The sequence below is a fragment of the Hippocampus bargibanti genome, linkage group LG07 (assembly GCF_051943395.1).
Source record: "Hippocampus bargibanti isolate YZ-2025 linkage group LG07, ASM5194339v1, whole genome shotgun sequence".
NCBI lineage: Eukaryota > Metazoa > Chordata > Actinopteri > Syngnathiformes > Syngnathidae > Hippocampus > Hippocampus bargibanti.
Window position 1 is genome coordinate 25775149 of NC_142740.1, and position 22701 is coordinate 25797849.

Below are 22701 nucleotides of genomic sequence, written 5' to 3' on the forward strand. Positions count from 1 at the left end.
CATGTCCACAGGCTTTGTGAGGCTTGTTTGCTTTGCCCACATCTCGTTTTCTTGGGGGGCTCCTCGTCACTCTAAAGTCCTTTTCAAGGAGTTTATGAGGGCCCGCGAGGAAAGCCATCGTCGTGTTTCCTTTGGGGAATAGTCTTCTGACAGGCTGCTAAAGGAGCATGTCGGTGAATAGGGCCCTATGCACTGCGCCTCTGCCGCTCTGGGCAGAAGTGTCCCTTTTCCTTCTCGGATAATCTGTCACACCTCTTCCTGAATAATTTTTTTTTCAGAATTTTATTCAGGCGCATGGCGACTCTGTGAGGTCGCCATGTGAACCAGTTGGCCACTGTGCTGCCTTCAAGTCTACCTAGTACCGGGGGGGGACACCCTCTATGTTTTCTTTCTAGTCAATTGAGGTATCTTTGTCCCCCAAAATCTTGCATAAAATTCCCCTGAATGGATATCTGTGTTGTCATGTCAGTCCGTCACAGGCCGTCACGCCCGCGCCGAAGGCGAGTCGGCGCGGCAGGAGGGGACGGAGGACGAGGTGGCATATTTGGCGTGGCCTATCGCAGGTTTAATTCCTACGCTGGCGACAAGAGCATCGCCTCGCATATTCAGATTTGGGCCGGGCTGCCATGTGGGATCGGAGATACTCTGCCGCCAGCTCATAACAACCCCCCCCCACCCCCTCCATGCTCCATTCAGGGGCTTGTGAGGAGCCTCGGTATAGCGTTTAAAAAGGAGATTAAGTTTCCTGCAGAAAGCAAAGCTCCTTAAGGGGGTATCTGTGTGCCTCTCAGCCGCTTGGTCAGTGAGGGATGCGCCGATTGGGGGTGAGGGGGGGTTGACTCTTTATAGGCAGCGGAGGGCAGGGGTGGGGGGAACTTTGGGTGATGCTGACCTAACACCTTCACCCCTAAAACCACCTTTAGGTGCTAGACGAAAGAGCACAAAGACGTGCATGTAAACATGCAAGTGGACTTTATGAAAAATATGTATTTAGTGTGTTTATTAAAAAAAAAAACATTAAGTATGAGTGACAGGTTTTGAAAAAGTTTATTCTCTTGTTACCTCGAGAAAAAAAATGTGTTTTATGGCTGTGTCAGAACTTAACTAATTCACTGCTATTCATGAATTTATTATTGAAATTATGACATAGAGCGCCATTTTTTATTTTATTCGGGTTTTGTTTTCATGCTTGGGTGCAGATAAAGCGCTAGCCATGGCCGCTGGCATTTTTTTCTCTTTTCCACAAGGGGCAGGATTTCCCTTTTTTTTCCCATGTTTGTGCAAGTTTCAGCTGTTGATCAAGCGCGATATGAACCAATATGTATACAGTAATATGTCGGTTTACGAACCCCTTGGCTTACGAACTTTTCGGTTTACGAACGTTAAATGTATGAAAAATTTATGATTGGTCAAGAACGCAGCAGTGAGGGGAGGTGGTTTAAACATTAAAGAGACAGGCGGACGACAGTGAGAGTTTCAACTTTGATAGTTCAAAGGCAGAGTGTAGACTGCAAGGTTAAAATATTCCATCAATCAGGCTCCACAAACAACCCGCACAAGCCATCTGTACACTTGATGCAAAAAGCAATCAACTCAGCTAAAGAGAACACAATTGATGAAGAACTAGATAAAATTATCACAAAGAAAGCACCTACAAGGGATCATTCCTCAAGATGGTGAAAGAATAAAGTCATAAAGTGTTTAAAGCTGAGGAAACCGGCCACTCCATTCCATCAAGCCATCAATTACCATCACAAAGGAAAATAAAACGACTTTATTATAAAGTACAGTTTAGTTCTTTAATTATAATACCATAGCACATTTATTATATATAAAATAAGGTATATGTTGTGTAGTTTTAAGGCTTAGAAAATTAGAAAGTAGAAAATTATGTTTTATGTGGACCTGGGAACAGATTATTCTCATTTTAATGGTTTCCTATGGGAAATTAATCTTTAGGATACACACTTTTCGCCTCACACACTGTCTGGGAACCAATTAAGTTTGTAAGCCAAGGTATCACTGTATATTGCATTCTATTTTGGACAGTCACCCTCATTTCAAGCTCATATAACACCAGACTCCTATAATTTAGGAATTCTCTCTCTTTCAAATAAAAGATAAGAGTCTAAGTTTTCTAACGCTGAATTCAACGAGTATGTAGTCCTAAAACTCAATAATCTGTGGGTCCTGGAATTCAAGTGACAATGACAAAAAACCCTGGCACTGCAGTGGACACATTTTTAACATGTCTGGCAGTGAATGAGTTAAAAGTCTGGGAAAAAAATTGCATGTTAGCTGGAGTACACATTTTAGGACTTATTTTCCCCACCATATTAATTTGCATGTTGTATCCAAGTTTATTTGGTTTTATTTCATGTTAAGGCACTGTTGTAGTGTAAAGGAACAGTGACTTTTACATCTTTCTTTTTGCGACTAATACCTTAGTACAGGTGTGTCAAAGTCATTTTTTGCCGCGGGCCACATTGGAGTTATGGTTTCCTCTCGAGGGCCGTTATGAATTTGGGGAACCCATTAGAATGTTTAAATCCCTTCAAATATTACATATAGAGCACACAGCAAATTAATGAATAACTCGTTTTCAAATCTGAAGTCAAGAATAATGACTTTTATTGTGGTTGACATCCAAAAATATGAAATTTTGGCTCAGATTTTAGCAATCGTCATGGAATTTAACAAGTTTGATTTGCTTTCGCGGGCCGAAAAAAATGATGTGGCGGGCCAGATTTGGCCCGCGGGCCTTGACTTTGACAACTGTGCATTAGTAGTTCTTTGAATGATGAAAATCACCCATTTGGATTAGGCCAGGAGTCACTTCGTGATATAAGGGGAGGACGGTAATAAGTAGTGCATTCAGATTGCAGATCAAAAATATACCCGTCTTAAAATAATGAAAATGAATGGAGTTGAAATCTACCCTTGGAAAAAAAAGGCTTTGGAAGGATCCCCTGAGCCAAAGTTGAGTCAATGGAAGGGAAAAGGGGAGAAAACCCTTACGTGTTCTTTTAGTCGATTAGTAATACTGATGACGGGCTTGAATGAAAGAGTGGCACAAAAAAATAAAAATCTATGTATGGCTAAAAAGAAGGTCTTATCTTCTCTATTCAGGAGAGGCCTTGCCTGGGAAGCGCTGTCAGATCCTGCCAATAGCCGTAATGGACCCTAATTCCACATCAATGCAGCCTAAATGAAGTGTCACAGGAAGATTGATCTGCACAGATGAAGGTTGTTCTCCTACACTTCGGTGCTTCTCCTCTGCAAACACCCTCAGATACGCATTTGAAGCCATTTTTTTATGAAATGTTTAACTCATTTACTGCTATTCACTAATTTATTCGGAAATTGAAAATATAACGTAGAGCGCCATTCCCGAATTAGTTCGGGTTTTGTTTTTTTTCTTGCTTGGGTGCCGATAAAGTGCGGGCCAGATCTCTTGCAATGTTTTCCCTTCCACAAGGGGCAGCATTTGCCTTTTTTCTCCCATGTTAGTGCTTTGTTCCAGCTTCAGCTGCTGTAATTTCATCTGTGCCGTATGTCATGCATATTAGCATATTTGACAATAAAGCTGACATTGACTTTGACTATATAAACCAATATGTATGTATTGCATTGTAGTTTGGACAGCCGCCCTCATTTCAAACTCATGTAACTCCAGACCCATATAATTTAGGAAATAACCTGTTTCTGATTGAAGAGGAGAGTCTAAGGTTACTCACGCTGCGTTGAATGTTTAAAGGACAACCGACATCACTTTTTTGTTTCCTAACTGACATCAGAAAAACGTTTTATAGCATCTAAAATACCCAAAACACGCAGTATGATATTTTTAGTCAAATGCAAAACACCAATAAAAATGACTTAAAGTGTGCAAAAAAATTAAACCGGAAGTGGCCAGTTTCGGAAGGTCCCGCCCCCTTGTTCGTGGTGTCACGCCACGACGTCTTGCCTTGCTCGAAAATCAAAACAATGGCTTCAGATTGTGAGAACATGCTTTCTTGTTCCTCAAGGGACGCCTCTCGGCGGCCCCCCAGGTTTGGATGGGTGAGCCGCATGGAAGGCCCGGGTGAGGGATGGGTCGAGGATCCAGGCCCGTGGGACCCAATGACGTTCCTCAGGTCCATAGCCCTCCCAGTCGACCAGGTACTGCACTCCTCTGCCCCTGCGCCTGGAGTCCAGTATCTCCCGCACGGTGTAGACTGGTCCGTCGTCCAATATCCGGGGGGGAGGTGGGGGGGGCGGGCGTGGGGGCTAAGGGGCTGGTCTCCACTGGCTTGAGGAGGGAGACATGAAACACGGGGTGGATCCGCATGGTGGGTGGTAGCCGGAGCCTCACCGAGACCGGGCTGAGGATGGCCTCGATGGGGAAGGGACCCGTGAAGCGTGGGCCCAGCTTGGCCGAGGACCCTGCCAGCCGAAGGTCCTTCGTAGATAGCCAGACCTCCTGCCCGACCTGGTAGCTGGGTGCTTGCCGTCGATGGCGGTCTGCCACCCGCCGGTTCCGGGAAGCGGTGCGTGACAGGGCGTCCCTGGTCTCCTTCCAGACTCTGTGGGCCCGTCTGAGGTGATGATCGATAGACGGGACCTCCACCTGGCCTTCCTGTGTGGGAAATAAGGGCGGCTGATAGCCACAGGCGGACATGAATGGGGACCGACCTGTGGCTGCGGAGACCAGGGAGTTGTGGGCGTACTCCACCCAGGGTAGGTGCAGGGCCCACGACGCCGGGTTGTGGAGGCACACGCACCGGAGGGCCGCCTCCAGGTCCTGGTTCTTCCTCTCCGTCTGTCCGTTGGTCTGGGGGTGGTACCCAGACGACAGGCTCGCCGATGCCCCTAGGGACCGACAGAAACGCTTCCATACCTTGGACACGAACTGCGGTCCCCGATCCGACACGATGTTAGTCGGAATCCCGTGGAGACGGACGACATGGTTAACCAGGAGTTGAGCCGTCTCGGTGGCAGACGGCAACCTGGTTAACGGAACGAAGTGGGCCGACTTGGAGAATCGGTCCACTACGGTGAGGACGACCGTCTTGCCACGGGAGGGGGGGAGGCCTGTCACGAAGTCGACGGAGATGTGGGACCAGGGTCTGGACGGAACCGGTAGGGGCTGGAGGAGTCCGGCCGGGGGCTGGTGGGAGGCCTTTCCACGGGCGCAGGTCGGGCAGGCCTTCACGAAGAGGGTGATGTCCCTCCTAAACCCCGGCCACCAGAACCGTTGGGCGATGAGTTGGATCGTCCTGTTGACCCCCGGGTGGCAAGCTATCTTAGATGTGTGCCCCCAGATGAGCACCTCAGTGCGTAGGGGGGGGGGGACGAACAGGCGATCCTTGGGACAGCCCCTGGGGATGGTGGTGGTTCCCTGGACTTGTTGGACTTTTCTCTCAACCTCCCACCTCAGGGCGCCCAGGATGCGCTGGGCCGGCAGGATGTTGGCGGTAGTCTCCTCCCTTTCTGCCGGCTCATGGATACGGGATAGGGCGTCGGGCTTGGTGTTCTGTGACCCTGGGCAGTAGGTGAGAGAAAAGTCAAAACGGGTGAGGAAGAGTGACCATCGGGCCTGCCGTGAGTTAAGTCTCTTGGCCGACCGGATGGCCGCCAGGTTCTTGTGATCCGTGTAGACGGTGAAGGGGTGTTTAGCTCCCTCAAGCCAGTGTCTCCATTCCTGCAGGGCCAGGACGACCGCCAGCAGTTCCCGATTGCCGACGTCGTAATTGGCTTCGGCGGGGCTGAGCCGGCGGGAGAAGAAGGCGCAGGGGCGTAGCTTCTGGTCGGTGGGAGAGCGCTGGGAAAGGACGGCCCCTACTCCGGACTCGGATGCGTCAACCTCGACCGTGAACGGGAGATCCGGGTCGGGATGACGCAGAACGGGGGGGTTGGTGAAGGCACGACGGAGGCGGTTGAAAGCCCCCTCAGCATCGGGAGTCCACCTGAAAGGGAGCTTGGTGGACGTGAGGTTAGTGAGGGGGAGTGCCTTCTGACTATACCCGCGAATGAAACGGCGGTAGAAGTTGGCAAACCCCAAAAACCGCTGAAGCTGCTTGCGCGTCTTTGGGATCGGCCATTCCACCACCGCCTTGGTTTTGGCGGGGTCGGCCCTGAGCTGCCCCTGCTCCACCACAAACCCCAGGAACGACAGAGAGCGGACATGGAAGTCACACTTCTCTGCCTTCACATAGAGCCGGTTTTGCAGGAGCCGCGCCAGGACCCGTCGGACGTGTTGCCGGTGTTCTTCTGCAGAGCGAGAAAAAATAAGAATGTCATCGAGGTAAACAAAAACAAAAACATTGAGGAAGTCCCTGAGCACATCATTAATAAAATTCTGGAATACGGCCGGCGCGTTCGTGAGCCCGAACGGCATCACCAGGTATTCAAAGTGCCCTAAAGGCGTCTTGAAGGCTGTTTTCCATTCATCCCCCTCACGGATTCGGACCAAATGGTAGGCGCTGCGAAGATCCAATTTAGAAAAAATGGTGGCGGACTGAAGGGGCGCAAAGGCCGAATCCATGAGGGGGAGAGGGTATTTGTTGCGGATGGTGATGTCGTTCAGGCCCCGGTAGTCAACGCATGGGCGCAGGGATCCGTCCTTCTTGTCGATAAAGAAAAACCCTGCGCCCAGCGGGGAACGCGACGGCCGAATGAGTCCTGCCGCTAGAGAGGAGTCTATGTAAGTGCTCAGGGCTTCCCGTTCCGGTTGTGAAATATGGTAAAGTCTGGAGTCCGGTAATGGAGCCCCTGGCTGCAAGTCTATAGCACAGTCATACGGTCGGTGGGGCGGCAGGGATTGGGCGTTGTCTTTGCTGAACACCTCCCGCAGGTCGTGGTAGCAATGTGGCACGCCTTTGAGGCAGATGGCCTCGGGCGGGCCACCGCGGGAGGGGTTACGCCCTGCCGTAGCCGACCGCAGGCAGTTAGCGTAGCAGTAGGGGCTCCAGCCCTGAATGGTGGGGCCCTCCCAAGAAATGGATGGGTCATGGGCCTTGAGCCAGGGGAGACCCAAGACCAATGGCGCGTTCCGGGAGGGCATAACAAGAAATTGGCGGTGCTCCACATGGTTGCCTGCCACTCGGAGCTTAAGTGGGGCCGTGAGGTGGGTGACCCGGGCTAATAATCGGCCATCCAAGTCGACGATCTCCTTAGGGGGAAGGAGATCTAAAAGTCGGCAGCCCAGCAGGTCGGCCAGGTGGGGGGTCAATGATGCACCCGTCGGCCCCCGAGTCCACTAGTGCCCACACTCTTTGGGAGCTGGAGGGGCCAAATAGTTCACTCTCCAGCTCCAACCGTGTGGCTCGTGTAGTGGACTTAGCCCCCAACGGATTCCGTTTCGGCGGGGACTTACATTGGCCGTGGGTCCTAGGCTGGGGGCCTCGGGTGCGACGAGCCCTCGGGTTGGCGTGGTCGTCTCCCCCCCCTATCACCATCGGTTCGAAGAGTCCCTCCTGGGGCTGCGCGCGGTCGCTGCCGGGTGTGGTCGACCGAGGTCGGCTTCGGGGTACCTCGGGCACTCATCCAGTTATGAATATGATTCAAAAAGTTCTGAAGAGGAAAGCATACATGTTTGCAATCGATTAAAGAATTTATTCCGTGTCATTTTGAGACATCAGGGGGGAAATGTCGCACCCAAAAAAGGCAGAAGATGGCGACAAAGCTCTGTGTGGTAAATAATAATAATACATGTGCTCAATGGGCTCAAAATTTTTGTCACGCGCTGAATATTCAGCGCGAGTCTTAAAACGTAAAATATAGCTATATGCGGTGGAATCTTTGTAAAATATGCTTAGTAGAGGTCAATTCAAGTGATTTTACAAATTATGGACACAACTTCGGTTGTCCTCTAAATTATATCTTCTGAAGGCCCTGGGCAGATTACCGCTTAGTTACATAGCAACACATTGAAGCTGAAATATGATTGGACAATAATTCAAACAGTCACATATATGTACTGGTAGCACGGGTAGCCAAGAGAAATGTCTGGCAGTGAATGAGTTAAAATAACTCATTTTACAGTATGCTTGCACATGGAGACATGGGGGGGGGGGGGTCGCGGCGTCGCAAATATTTGATGAAGGCGCGTCGGCTCGTCGTCTTGTGTTGTCTGACAGGTGCACGGGCGCCATAATGCCACCGACGGGAGACTTTGCAGGGAGCTTAAATACGAGCAGTCCTCCTACTGTACACATCTAAACCCCCCATTTTGCTCCTTTGCGTGAGTAATTCTTGTCCACAGAAGTGGATTTTTACTCTCTGTCACTTTTTAAGCGCTACTTTCTCCTCTTTGCGGCGTATTAGGCTAATCACACACTAATTCTTAACTTCTCAGAATATACTGGGTGGCGATGCTGCGCTCGCTTTGCCTCATATCTACAATGAAGGATTCACCTGGGACTCAAGGCCATGTCATTCGAGGAGCAAAATCAAAATCATATTAGTGCTTTTTTCTTCCCCCAAACACTTATAGAGTGATACCTCTACTTACAAAGAACGTCTCTTCTTGTGAAATTTTCAATTTACAGAATGCCTCAACGTACAGTGAGACCTCAACTTACGAACTTAATTGGTTCCCACAGAGTGTGTAAGGCGAAAAGTGTGTATCTCAAAATAAAAATTCCCATAGGAAACCATTAAAATGGGAACAATCCGTTCCCGGGTTTCCATAAAATATAGTTTTTAATTAAGTAAGCCTTAAAACTACACACAACATACCTTATTCTATGTATAATAAATGTGCTATTGTATTGTAATGAATGAAATACACTGCATTGTATCATAAAGTCACAAAGAGAGGCACATTACATGAGGACTGTAATTAAAGAAATAAACTGTGCTGTAAAATAAAGTTTTTTTTCCAACTTCTTCGATTGCCCGAGACCGTCGCTTTGAGAGCACGGAAAACACCTTTTGCAACAGAAGCACCTTTGATGGCTTCTCTGTTCCGGAGAATGGGAGCAATGGTTGACTTAGCATAGCCGTGCTCGGCCACTAAATCACACAAATGCACACCATGTTCGTGTTTTTCAATTATCTCCTTCTTCTCAGCGACGGTGATTTTATTTTGTGTCTTCTTGGGCTGAACACGAGCCTGTGGTGGTTTTTTTTTTCGCTCCCATCATAGTAAAATTATCAGCAAAAAGCTCCAAGTAGGCGATTGACGTGTGCATTCAATGAGAGGGGGTGTGCGAAGTAGCGCCGGCTGGAGTGTGCTTCCGCCGAAGATCACTCCGCCAGCCGTGGTGGGTGTGTATTATGAAAATAGTGCTTATTATAATGTTTAATTTTCATAAATTAGAGGTTCTTAAGACGAAAAGTTTGTAAGATAAGGTGTTTGTAATGAGGTCTCACTGTATATCGATACTTATGATTAAATAAATAAATAAATACCATGCATGCATGTGTTGTTGAAATGTGTACTAGAGAGCCAGCAGGCCCCCGGATGAGCTTCCCAGGTGAGGCGTCAGATTGCGGTAAGTGTGTCAGTGTCACTTTGATTAAGTCTAACACCGCAGCTTTTGGCGCATGTGGTCAGGTTAATGAAACTCAGTGAGAAGGCACTTTTCCTCCCGCTTCCTTCCCCGCCGCCAAGCTGCGGGTGATGGGATGAGGTTCACGGATTCCCTCCAACAACCTCCACGCCTTTTCCTTTCCAGGCTACGAATAATATTACAACATGGCTCGGCATACTTTTTCCATTGGCAAAATGGGTTAGTATCCCCAGAGTAGGTCTAACTTTTTCATCCAAGCCACTATTTTCGAAAAATGACCCAATGCTAATAAAGCATTTGAGATCCTCTAACATCTTGCTCTATTCTCAGTATTTTGTCTGATATTATTTCATGTCCACTGTTTAAATTCGCGTGCTGGCCCACTGCAAGGCGTCTTAAAAATGACTGATCAGAAATAACTCCCCAGAAACGACATACAGTGATACCTCGGTTTACGAACCCCTTGGCTAATGAAATTTTCGGTTTACGAACGTTAAATGTATGAAAATTGTACCTTGGCATACAAACTATTTTTCGGGATACACACGGGGCGCCACAATGAGTGATGTGTCGTTTGCGAACGAGCCCGTTCTACTAACAAGAAAATGGCAGCCGGCTTATTTTGGTGCTCTATACCCCGCCCCCAGTCGTCGGTTAAAGCCATGAAATTGGTCAAGAACGCAGCAGTGAGGGAGGGGGGTTTACAGACAGAGAGAGAGAGTGAGTCCGTTCATAAAAAAATGGCAGCTGACTTTTTTTGTTGTCCTCTATTCCCCAAACCCCCAGTTCTTTAATTATAATACCATAGCACATTTGTTATCCATAAAATAAGATATATTTGGTTTAGGTTTAAGGCTTAGAAAATTAGAAAGTATGTTGTAATGTTTTATGGGGACCTGGAAACGTATTATTCTCATTTTAATGGTTTCCTATGGGAAATTAATTTTTGGGATACACACTTTTCACCTTACACACTCTGTCTAGAAACCAATTAAGTTCGTAAGACAAGGTATCACTGTACTGGTAATTTAACTGTCACTGTCACTAAGTAGAGTGTGGGTGGGTCCTTGTCAAGGAGAAAACAAATAAATATTTTTTTTTTTTTAAGTTTTCATCCATCCAAAACATATTTTGTGTTTCTGTAGAAGAAACTAATCACACTATACATCCAATAATTTTTGAGTACATGAAAAAAATAGTTAAAACAAAGATAATTTTGACAAACTAACCCAGTTTTCCAAGATTTAGCTGCCCAACAAAGTGCCTGACGTAAAATACACAACTTGCACAATAATAATAATAATAATAATACATTTAATAATAATAATAATAATAATTATCTTCTTCTTTTACTTTCGGCTTTTCCCTTCAAGGGGTCGCCACAGCGAATCAGTGTCCTCCATAATAATACATTTAATTTCTAAGCGCCTTTCAAAACTCTCAAGGACACTTTACAGTCACAGCATATTATTCGGTTGTTTTAAATACAGGTGTAATAATTAGATGTTTGTTTGCTTGTTACAAGGTGTGCTGAGTTGATTTTAGGTCATTGTCACCAAACAAGTCAAAAAAAAATTCTTGAAAATGACAAATTTATTTGACGAAAGAGGAAATCCCGCACTGACCCTCCTGACTAAAAAAATGTTTTTCAGGTTGCACCAGGATAGAATGTCAGAACCTTCCACCTGTCAATAATCACCCCTCCCACCTACCCCTTCACTCAAGCCACCCATTCCACCTCTGTTCCCACGTCTCCGCGTCTCACTGAGGTTATCGAGACAGCGGCTCAAGTCCTTTGAAGTGTTTCTCTTTGCTCCCTCTTTCTTTGCTCACACAGAAAGAGGCCAGAGTGAGAATAAACAACACAATTGGAGGGCATCCCGTCCCTTTAAGAGGGGTGGAGCGCGGGGGTCTTCTAATCTTTGCCTATCCACTCAGACCAAGGATTTATACATTTCCTGAAATCTCAAATCCGTCTTGATTTTGAGAGAGTGTAAGAGAGGAAGTGTAGGACTGGCAAGAGGTACTATAGGGTGTGAGAGGGGAGGTGGGGGGCTATGTGTGAGTTGAGGGTGGGATAGGGGGTTGTGGTTTGTTTGTGCTGTCCTTTAGAAAAAGAGCTTACGGGTTGAGCAGAAGAAACGCGGGGAGCTAATGTGAAGATTTAGGACTTTCTCGGAGGCTTGGCCCCGTCTAAGCTCTGTTTGCTTGAGCCGTTTGTGGGGTCCTGCTCGCGCTAAACCCAGATTAATATTCCCCCCATATCCAAGCAGCCCAGACACCGGCACCCGGCCACGCTGTCCTCTACCAATAACCCCCCCCCCCCTCCCTCCCTCTACCTTACCTCCCTACGCTCACACACCTCACCCCCAAACCGTCTCCCTCCCCCTCCCCACCCCCCTGCCTTTTCTGGCCCGGCTCGTCTCCTTTCCCTAATCCAAGTCCGCTGCCTCTCATCATGCTCTTCATCTGCTCTAAATAAGCACCTTTCTCATGGCCGCTTTCCATAAAATGGGGTAGGAGGTGGGGAGGTGTTTATACCTCCCCCGTCCCACCATTTTCCTCACTGACCTCTTTAAGGTGTTGTTATCATAGTCAATGCTGGAGCCAGAGATTGCTTTTAGCTGCTTCGCTTGGGGGAGTTAGGCTTGTTTTAATGCACCATATTGGTTTACATACCATGCAAGAGGTGGGGGGGGGGGGTGTAAGGTCTGTTGTATGGGAGTGGTCCATCTATCAAAAGGTTTCTTCAGCCGTCATCTGTACTTCTTTGAAGGTGTTGGACATTTCGCTCCTCATCTAAGAAGCTTTGTCAGCGAACTAAAATTTTGCTGGTAGCTCCGGCCCTATACATATATATCTAAAATATATATCTATATATATTCGAGGTACAGTGAGACCTCAATTTACGAATTTAATTGGTTCCCAGACAGAGTGTGCAAGGCGAAAAGTGTGTATCTCAAAAAAAAATTCCCATAGGAAACCATTAAAATGGGAATAATCCATTCCCGGGTTTCCATAAAATATACTTTTCAACTGAATAAGCCTTAAAACTACACACAACATACCTTATTCTATGTATAATAAATGTGCTATTGTATTGTAATGAAAGAAATACACTGCATTGTATCATAAAGTCACTTTATTTACATATGGCTTGATGGAATGGCGTTGGAGGTCAAAGGGAATTGCTGTTTGGAAAGAGAGGCGCATTACATGAGGACTGTAATTAAAGAAAAAACGTTTTATTTACCTTTTTGATGGTCGTTGATGGCTTATGGAAGGAGAGTCACCTTCCATAAGGACTGTTGGTAACTTAACCTCTGGTGCTGTTCGGTCGTGCGCTTCCGCCGAAGATCACTCCGCCAGCCGTGGTGGGTGTGTATTATGAAAATAGTGCTTATTATAAGGTTTAATTTTCAGAAATTTGACATTTGTAAGATGAAAAGTTTGTAAGTTGAGTTGTTTGTAAGTTGAGGTCTCACTGTAGTCTGCCTTAGTTTCAGCAAAGACCAAGGCAACAGGATGCTGCTGGCTCATTGTGTGTGCTAGCCAACGCACAAGCCATGATTGAATCTGTGGTTGTCTTTTACGTTGCATCGTTATTTGTGCAGACTGATTAAAAAAAAACTGTGCTAGCCTAAAACCCATTCGCAAATCTTTGCACTCTAATAGTGTCTCTTTTCTCATGCATTCTCCCTATCTGGATCAAGACCGAGCAAAGAATAACAAATGCATTTTGAGCCGAAAGAGGGAGAAAAAAAAAGCTGAGAGAGGGAGAAAAAAAAGGAGGGTGGGATGAATTTGGCGTGCTAAGCAGGCGGGCTAAACCCATTACCTAAGTGTTCTTTATCTTCCCATATGCTTTTGTTGTTTAATCAGCTTTGTATCTCTCCAAATCCTGGATTGAGATAACAAACAAATGGATGAGCTCAACACGCAGAAGAAGCAGAAAAAAAAGCCTTTCTGCTGGCATCTTAGAGGCCATTCCTCGTGCCGCCTCACGGTCAGAGCACAAAACAGAAGTGGGTCAGCTGTTTTTTTTTTTTTGTTCCCATTTTTGACTCAAGCCCCTTGTTCCACTCTCACCTAAAATTACCGAATCGCGCCTCACTGTGACGGGCCGGCGAATGAGGTAGGAAACTGTAGCTTGAAAGATTTCCACTCATCGGAGACAACTTCTCCTCTTTGGTCTTCTACGTAAGAAAAGGAGGATTCTGGCATTCAAAGATGAGCATAGCGGCATTGAATAAAGACAGAGCTTCACTGCCAGTGTGCTTGTACTACAGTCACACTCCTGATTAGATTTATTTCTGATTTGGCCCTGATGTTTGCAGCTGCTTTCAGCATGGGGTCATTCATATGGATGCTTATTCATCTACATATGCCTTGTGATTGGCTGCCAATCAGTTCAGGGTCCCACCGACTGCCCGAAGTCAGCTTGGATAGGTTCCAGCACACTCGCAACCATTGTGATGAAAATTTGATTAGAAAATGGATGGATGGACGGATGGATATTCGCAAAATCATTCATCAAAAAAAAAATAATCTCAAAATACTGTTTTGCATGTGAATTTCCAAGTACAGTGATACCTCGGTTTACGAAGCACTTGGCTTACGAACTTTTCGGTTTACGAACGTGAAATTTATGAACATTTTACCTTGGTATACAAACTATTTTTCGGGATACACACGGAGCTGCCACAATGAGTGATGTGTCGTTCGCGAACGAGCCCGTTCTCCTAACAAGAAAATGGCAGCCGGCTTGTTTTGGTCCTCTATTTCCCGCCCCCAGTTAAGGCCACGTGATTGGTCAAGAACGCAGCAGTGACGGGAGGTGGTTTAAACATTAAAGAGACAGGCAGATGACAGAGAGAGAGTGAAAAAATGGATTTTAACTTTGATAGTTCAAAGGCAGAGTGTAGACTGCAAGGTTAAAATTCCCATCAATCAGGCTGCACAAATAAACCGCACTAGCCATCAGTTCAATTTGAAATGAAAAGACAAGCAAGGGAACCAGCTATGAATGATGTTTCTAGTGTGTCTGCTTGCATCTGTTGCTAAAAAAAAAAAAAAAAAAAAAAATACAAAACTGGACACTTGTAAATATAGGTTGTTGCAATATATCAAATGCATTTCTTGATTCTGCACTATGTACAGTTTTTTTTCTCTTATGGAACGGTTTTGCACATTTACATTTGCACAGTATATATGGGTATTCTGATTCTGATATTGTAATATCACAACTTCCAAGATGTACAACCCAGAGCTCCTTGAGACACTTTAAGCAAAAAGCTATCCATTCCATCAAGCCATCGACGACCATCACAAAGGTAAATAAAACGACTTTATTATACAGTACCGTTTTTTTCTTTAATTATAATACCAAAACACATTTATTATACATAAAAGAAGGAACCAGCACGATTCTATCATTTTACCATTATCATCCCGCACCATCCGACAGGCGCTTGTCATCACACACACACACAAGCACACAACCACCAATGTGCGGTAAATGCCGGACGGGAAATAACCCTCATTTATTATCGCCATGGCTCGTCTCGTCCCCTCGGTTCAGCGGGTGCGGCGTCAAAGCACGCCTTCCGCTGCCAATGTCACACAATTGCCTCTTAACTGCTCAAACAAATCGAGCGACCCGACCAGTGACATCAAATCAAAACTGTCACAGGTGATTGAGTCTAGTCATCAAGGCGGACCGCCCCCTACCTGTCGCAAGACCCACAATGTAAGAGCCCGAATAATAACTCCCCCACCACCAGCACCATCATATTGAAGTTGGGCTCAGAGTACGGCTGCGTGCCCTCTTTTCGGGCCGCCCTGTTCCCACTTGGGACTCGAGATAGAGAGAAGCGGGATGATGATGGCAAAATGATAGAAGAGACATTGAAACGTTCCATCCTATCTCAACCGTGCCGGTTCCAGACTGACCATGTTTTTAGAACGAGGGAGGAAAACAGGTTGCAATTATGGTGAGGGAAGGGATCCAGCCTGACTAGGTAGAATTAGATACTGATATAGATATACAGTAGATCTTGATATTCTTGGAAATACAAAATATTTCTTATATACAAGGCGTCATTCTGATTATATTTTTAATTAAGGAATTAATTTATAAAAATATTAATAATAATAATAATAATACAGTAAAGTCTCGTTATATCGATATTCTCGGGAGCCAGAAAAAATATCGATATAACCGGGACTATCAATATATCCGACCCTGCGCGCATGAAATTTTCTCCTTGCGTTCATAGAAAAAGTATCGTAATAAGCGGTACTATCGATATAACCGATATCGATATAACGAGACTTTACTGTAATAATAATAAGAATAATAATAATACATTCAATTTCAAGCGCCTTTCAGAACACTTTACAATAAAAACAAAACACAAAATCAAACCATAAGTAAAATGATAAATAATAAAATAGCTGATTACACTAGATCATGAATGCAATTTTCAACAGATGGGTTTTGAGTTGTTTTGAAAGTTGGGAGGGAGTCAATATTACGGTTATAAGTAAAAAATATGAGCATTACCTGGTGGTTGGGAACTTAATTCAACACACTTCACAAGAAGCAGAATCACCTTGCCAAAAAGTGAACAATTCTGCAACAAAAAAAGGGGGGAAAAAGGCTTCTTTGAGTTGAAGTTTATTGTCAAACCAAACCTGAATCTTGGAAATGGTTGCATGAGTTGGACACAAATGGTGCAGCAACACATTTAGACATTCAGTATGAATGTCCATGTATTAGTCCGCGTAGCTCAACTTTATTCGGGAATTAAAAATATGATGTGGAGCGCCGTTCCCAAATTTGTTTGGGTATTGTTTTTTTCTTGCGGGTCAGACACAGATTTTTTTTTCTTGGGTGATTTTGTGGAATATTCATTTGACCTGACCTCCAAATTATTATTTTTGACCCCATTAGTTTTAGAGCGAAACCTATGTTAAGTTTTGGCACTTTTATAATAGCTCCTTGGCGCAGGTAATCGTAATAGCATCACCCAAAGGAACAACAAAGACATCAAGACGATGCGAGGGGACATTAGGGACACGATGACGAAAACGAAGATGATGATGTCTGCGACATTTGTCGGGGCTTGATGTAAATTGGAAAATGATACAGTCAACAAGACACGGCTGGCTGAGTTGCTTGCAACCGCCTTGACACTGACAAATGGAATTTTTCAGAGGACTTAATCAGAGGAAATGGGGTTCCGTGTGTAGGTGACATGCGTCCCGCTCTGGCGCTCGCATGGAGAAAACGGATTGCCCGCATTGACACCGCCGCCGTCTCTCCATTTCCACCTCTGTCTGTCTCCCATCTTTTGATTTGTGTCACTTTAAAGAGATGACGGCATCGCAAATATGAAAACGTTTAACTCTGATACAAATGTTCGGGAAGGGCTATCTGGGAACCGCCAAATGTTTTAGTACTTTTTTTTTTTTTTTGGACAGTCTACAGCAGTTAGATTTATCAAAAGTATCGGAACACCTGGCCACAACGCAACAGCAGGAAGAAGCAAATTACAAATACTTGATTCATTTACTCATTCACTGCCAGATATGTGCAAAAATGTGTCCACTCCAGTGCCAGGGTTTTTGTCATTGTCAAGTTTAAGGACTATATAAACATGCAATGCAGCGTAGGAAACCTTAGACTCTCTTATTTTATCTGAGAAAAAGAGTTCATTCCTAAATGATATGGGTCTGGAGTTATATGAGCTTGAAATGAGGGTGGCTGTCTAAAATACAATGCGATACATACATATTGGTTTATATAGCCCTTCAAAAACAGCTGAAGCTGGAACAAAGCGCTAACAATAAAAAAAATGTAAATGCTGCCCCCTTGTGGAAGGGAAAAACATTACCAGAGGTCTTGCCAGCGCTTTATTGGGACCCAAGGATGAAAAAATACAAAACCTGAATAAATTAGTGAATGGTGCTCAATGTCTGATTTTCAATCCTGAGAAAAATTGTGAATGGCAGTGAATGAGTTAAAAGAAAGAAAAAAACAAAGAAAGAAAGAAAGAAAGAAAGAGGAAAAAGAAACAAAAGAAAAATGTGAAAAAAAGAAGAAAAAAAGAAAGAAAAAACAAATGAAAGAAAAAATGAGAAAAAGAAAAAACCAAAAAATGAAAAAAAGAAAGAAAGAAAAAATATATAAAAAAGGGAAATAAAGAAAAAAGAAAGAAAAAGGAAAGGAAAAAGAAAAAAGAAAGAGAGAAAAAAGAGAGACAGAGAGAGAGCAAGAGAGAGAGAAAGATAGAAAGAGAGAGAAAGATAGAGAAAGAAAGAGAAAGAGAAAAAGAACGAGATAGAGAGAGAAAGAGAGAGGAAGAAAGAGAAAAAAAAGAGAGAGGGAGAAACAGAGAGAAACAAAAACAAGAAAGAAAGAAAAAAAGAACATAAGATAAAAGAAAGAAAAGTACAGAAAGAAAGAAAGAAAGAAAGAAAGAAAGAAAGAAAGCACAAAAGATAAAAGATAGAAAAGTACAGAAAGAAAGAAAGAAAGAAAGAAAGAAAGAAAGAAAGAAAGAAAGAAAGAAAGATAAAAGATAAAAGAAAGAAAAGTACAGAAAGAAAGAAAGAAAAAAAGAACATAAGATAAAAGAAAGAAAAGTACAGAAAGAAAGAAAGAAAGTAAGAAAGAAAGAAAGAAAGAACAAAAGATAAAAGAAAGAAAGAAAGAAAGAAAGAAAGAAAGAAAGAAAGAAAGAAAGAAAGAAAGAAAGAAAGAAAAAAAGAAAGAAAGCACAAAAAATAAAAGAAAGAAAAGTACAGAAAGAAAGAAAGAAAGAAAAGTACAGAAAGAAAGAAAGAAAGAAAGAAAGAAAGATAAAAGAAAGAAAAGTACAGAAAGAAAGAAAAGTACAGAAAGAAAGATAAAAGAAAGAAAAGTACAGAAAGAAAGAAAGAAAGAAAGAAAGAAAGAAAGAAAGAAAGAAAGAAAGAAAGAAAGAAAGAAAGAAAGAAAGATAAAAGATAAAAGAAAGAAAAGTACAGAAAGAAAGAAAGATAAAAGAAAGAAAGATAAAAGAAAGAAAAGTACAGAAAGAAAGAAAGAAAGAAAGAAAGAAAGAAAGAAAGAAAGAAAGAAAGAAAGAAAGAAAGAAAGAAAGAAAGAAAGAAAGAAAGAAAGAAAGAAAGAAAGAAAGAACAAAAGAACAAAAGATAAAAGAAAGAAAAGTACAGAAAGAAAGAAAAGTACAGGAAGAAAGAAAGATAAAAGAAAGAAAGATAAAAGAAAGAAAGAAAGAAAGATAGATAGATAAAGAAAGAAAGAAAGAAAGAAAGAAAGAAAGAAAAGTACAGAAAGAAAGAAAAGTACAGGAAGAAAGAAAGATAAAGAAAGAAAGAAAGAAAGAAAAGTACAGAAAGAAAGAAAAGTACAGGAAGAAAGAAAGAAAGAAAGAAAGAAAGAAAGAAAGAAAGAAAGAACTAGCAAAAGAAAGATTTGTGTGCAGTGACAAAGTATGCGCACCCGGCTAGTTCCCAACAGTGGCAAAAACTCCGGTAACATCCCATGTTCCAAATCCATCACAAAGTGCACCAAACGGCGTCCGTCAGGTGCTGATTAGCTGCCTGGAGTCCAGCACGCTCATATGAATCACGACACAGCGGCCGCTGCCCTGTCGCGCCAGCAACAGATCAATGATAATTACCGCCTTGACACGAGTACGCTTATGACTGAACAGGATCAGGGTCCGGGGGCCCCCAGAATGTGCTGGCCTTAAGGCCCGATCGATAGTCGGGGGCTGGAAGAAATGGCTCTCCGGGGCCCGGGATTGGACTTTGGCGCTAAACAAGCCATAACAGCCTGCACGCATGACGGCTTAGGTGGAGATATGCGCAGCTAACGCTACGTTCGCCTCCTTGCTTTGCGGCCTCGGTGCTCCATCTTGTCACAGCCGGTGAGACGTGGGCGCCTCGGGCTTCGAGATGCGTTAACAAGAAGTGAGTGATCAGGTGCAACAATACAATGTGTTGCTTTAGGACACGGGTGTCAAAGTCAAGGCCCGCGGGCCAAAGCCGGCCCGCCACATCATTTTTTTTCGGCCCGCGAAAGCTAATCAAACTTGTTAAATTCCATGATGATTGCTAAAATCTGAGCCAAAATTTCATATTTTTGGATGTCAACCACAATAAAAGTCATTATTCTTGACTTCAGATTTAAAAACGAGTTATTCTTTAATTTGCTGTGTGCTCTATATGTAATATTTGAAGGGATTTAAACATTCTAATGGCAAATTCATAACGGCCCTCGAGAGGAAACCATAACTACAATGTGGCCCGCGGCAAAAAATGACTTTGACACCCCTGCTTTAGGAGGAAACGGGAGGGGGGAAAAAAAGGGGGCCTGGTAACGTGATCTGAGGTTTGCCAGAGATCAAACGGCGACGTGCACGCACAAACAAGGCAGGAATAAGCACACCAATGAGTCGAAATGATGCTGATCCGTCTATGGCAGGCCTCATCTTCTTTTCTCTTTGATTTTTTTTCCCCTCTTCTAGATCCCTTGTTTTTCCCCCCCCTCTCCTTTCCAGTTTTTTTTTTTAAATCCGGTCATACCTGTAATCGGGCTATGCGACAGGAAACTTCAGAGAATCAATTAGTCGCCGCCTCATCCCGCAGCCAAGACGATTCCTCTCGACTTGAGCCGCAAACTCCTTCTATCAGGAGTCATTCCGGCTGCCTAACACCCAGACTCCTCTCTCCTGAGCCCGGATACGTTTGACTTTAAGCTTCTAAAACGTTGACAACCCAAAGCGCCTTTCTCTCACAGCCAGCCTCACCCTTTCTCTTCCTTTTCCTCTTTCAGTGAAACACTGCAAAATAAGGAGGAAGTTGTCAATGTTGTTGTTTTGATGCCTTATGGCAGGGGTGTCAAAGTCATTTTTTGCCGCGGGCCACATTGTAGTTATGGTTTCTTCTCGAGGGCCGTTATGAATTTGGGGAACCTATTAGAATGTTTAAATCCCTTCAAATATTACACTGTAAAACCCAACAAGTTGAAAGTACTCAAATTTTTTTATGGCAACTGATTACGTCAAAATTTTTGAGTACAGTTTACTCAAAAGTTTTGAGTAACCTGTACAGGTTACTCAAAACAGGTTACAGGTTACTCAAAACTTTTGAGTAAACTGTACTCAAAAATTTTGACGTAATCAGTTGCCATAAAAAAATTGAGTACTTTCAACTTGTTGGGTTTTACAGTGTACATATAGAGCACACAGCAAATTAATGAATAACTCGTTTTCAAATCTGAAGTCAAGAATAATGACTTTTATTGTGGTTGACATCCAAAAATATGAAATTTTGGCTCAGATTTTAGCAATTTAACAAGTTTGATTTGCTTTCGCGGGCCGAAAAAAATGATGTGGCGGGCCGGATTTGGCCCGTGGGCCTTGACTTTGACACCTGTGCCTTATGGTGTTTCAGCTACAATGAAGTCAACATATGGGTAAAAATAAATGTTAGGACGTGCGCTTATGGGAAATGTTAGTGAGGCCTGCCCTTGCCAATTTGAACGCCATTCTAATTTCCGTTTGATAGTCACAAGGACAGAGCAATTCATCAAAATCTAATTAGGATTTCAATTTTGGATTGGTCCGATCATAAAAACATGACAATCGACAAAAACTGATTAATGTGCACAGACAAATTCATTCGTTGCAAAAGCCACAATTTGCCATTGTGTATTTATGTCGTAAGTTACTTATGTATAGTTATTTATGTATTTATTTATGTATTGAGCATTTAGATGGATAACATTGATGGAGATAGATGGAGGACATTGATTCGCTGTGGCGACCCCTGAAGGGAAAAGCCGAAAGGAAATGATGTATTTATGTATTTATTTATGTATTCATTTATTTATTTACTTATCAGGTAATCATTGTTTTTGAATGTATTTATTTATTTAGTTACTTACATATTTACGTATTTATGTATCCATTAATTTATTTACTTATCAGGTAATCATTGTTTTTTTAATGTATTTATTTATTTAGTTACTTAAATATTTATTTACGTATTTATTTATGTATCCATTTATTTATTTACTTATCAGGTAATCATTGTTTTTTTAATGTATTTATTTAGTTACTTAAATATTTATTTACGTATTTATTTATGTATTCATTTATTTATTTACTTATCAGGTAATCATTGTTTTTTTAATGTATTTATTTATTTAGTTACATATTTATTTACGTATTTATGTATCCATTTATTTATTTACTTACCAGGTAATCATTGTTTTTTAATGTATTTATTTATTTAGTTACTCACATATTTATTTATGTATCCATTTATTTATTTACTTATCAGGTAATCATTGTTTTTTAATGTATTTATTTATTTAGTTACTTAAATATTTATTTACATATTTATTTTTCATTTCATTGTTGTCTTCCTAATTATTTATTTATTTATTTATTCATTCATTCATTTAGTTAGTTATATATTTATTTGTGTTTATGTATTTATTTTTCATTTAATTGTTATTTTTGTATTTCTTTATTTATAAAGTTATTTATTTATGTGTTTACTTATGCATTTATTTTTAATGTAAGCTTTTTTTCTGCTTTCGTATGTATGTATGTATGTATGCATGCATGCATGCATGTATGTATGAGTGCGTGCATGCGTATTTATTTATTTAGTTATTAATGCTTTGCGGAGGGGATAGCAAAAAGCTTACATTTTGACAACTTTAACAAATGGCAACACATGCGCATAGACTGATGTTTTTTTTTTTTTTTTCAAAATCAAATAATCTGTATGGCAATTTATTCTTTCGGATAATGTTTTAAGACGATTGACAAATTATATGAATGTGTTCTACGCTCTCTGCTCATAGTTTGTGGAATTGGGAGGGAACGTTCGAAAAAGTAGTTTGCACAAAACCTTTAGGCTTCGATAAGAAAGTAGAACATGTCAAGAAAAGCCTACTTGAAAAAGTGTTAATCAATGGGGCTTTAAATGATGCACGGGTTATAGTTCAAAATGGTGGAAAGATGGTTTATAAAATGTTGAAATGATTTATCTGCCTATCTCATTTGTCATCCCACAAAAAAACGCTTGTATACAAATAGGGGGGGTGTAGACTTTTACTATCCATGCTGTATATAAAAATGCACACGAAAATGCGATTACTCAATGCAAAAGTGAG

At 42.7% G+C, this 22701-nt stretch overlaps 1 protein-coding gene across 1 annotated transcript in view; it reads right to left on the reverse strand.

The window, feature by feature from the left end:
- The window catches only part of dmbx1b (diencephalon/mesencephalon homeobox 1b), a 53008-nt gene that overhangs the window by 26145 nt on the left and 4162 nt on the right, over positions 1 to 22701 (reverse strand). Inside the window, exons 2-3 of the mRNA XM_089001567.1 lie at positions 20097 to 20353; positions 16063 to 16132 (exon numbers count right to left, since the gene is read on the reverse strand). The gene's annotated coding sequence lies outside the window, so the exon portion shown is untranslated. The remainder of the gene's footprint in view (positions 1 to 16062; positions 16133 to 20096; positions 20354 to 22701) is intronic.